Source organism: Populus alba, chromosome 13 (genome assembly GCF_005239225.2).
Source record: "Populus alba chromosome 13, ASM523922v2, whole genome shotgun sequence".
Lineage (NCBI taxonomy): Eukaryota > Viridiplantae > Streptophyta > Magnoliopsida > Malpighiales > Salicaceae > Populus > Populus alba.
In genome coordinates, this window is record NC_133296.1 from 2,503,715 (window position 1) to 2,504,677 (window position 963).

The 963-nt window shown below is 43.4% G+C and overlaps 1 non-coding gene across 1 annotated transcript; it reads left to right on the plus strand.

The window, feature by feature from the left end:
* The first annotated feature begins 263 nt into the window (after window positions 1-263).
* Window positions 264-402, plus strand: LOC118053324 (small nucleolar RNA Z247). The gene has a single exon (XR_004688344.1). It is a non-coding gene; the product is annotated as a small nucleolar RNA Z247 (small nucleolar RNA).
* The last annotated feature ends 561 nt before the right edge of the window (window positions 403-963 follow it).

Below are 963 nucleotides of genomic sequence, written 5' to 3' on the forward strand. Positions count from 1 at the left end.
ATGAGCATTGGCTTCGTCAGGATTCTTTAATCCTTGCCATCATCAATACTTCTCTTACTGAGGATGTTCTTTCTCAGGTTATGTCATATACCACATCCAAGGATGTATGGCTTGCTCTTCAACAAAATTTTTCTTCCATCTCCCGTGCTAAGGCTGTTCAACTTCGTACACAGCTTGCTACTGCTAGAAAAGGAGCTATGCATGCTAAGGATTATTTTATTTCCATCAAACGTATGTCCGATGAACTTGCCCTTGCTGGCCAACCTCTCACCTCTGATGAAATTCTTACTTATATCCTTGCTGGTCTTGGTCAGGAGTATGACTCCTTAGTCTCTACAATTACCTCTCGTTCTGATGCTGTCACCTTAGAGGACCTTTATTCTCTACTTCTCATTATTGAGTCACGGATCAATCAGCATCATGACACCATTCAGGTTACTACCTCTGCAAATATGGCCACCAGATATCCTCCTTCATTCCAATCTCGTCCTGGTAACTCCTATCCTTCCTCTAACCGCAGTCGCACTAATTTCTATCGTGGAAGGAGTCGCGGTGGTCGCTCAACCATCCATGATACAGGAGCTCCTACCTCTCTTATCTGTCAGGTATGCCTCAAACCGGGCCATCATGCCTTGAAATGTTATCATCGTTTTGATCTCTCTTACCAGGATCAATCTACTCAACGTCCACCGCATGCTTTTCTTGCTGCCTGCCATCCACATACTGCTCAAGAGTGGCATCCTGATACAGGAGCCACCCATCATCTTACGAATGATATGCACAACATTCATCTTCAAACTGAAGATTGTGATGGTCCAGATCATGTTCAAGTAGCAAATGGTGCAGGTTTGGAAATTACTCACAGTGGTTCCTCCACTTTATCTTCCCCGTCCAACTCTTTTGCTCTCAATCAAATACTGTTAGTTCCTGATATTAAAAAAAATCTTCTTTCTGTCCACCGTT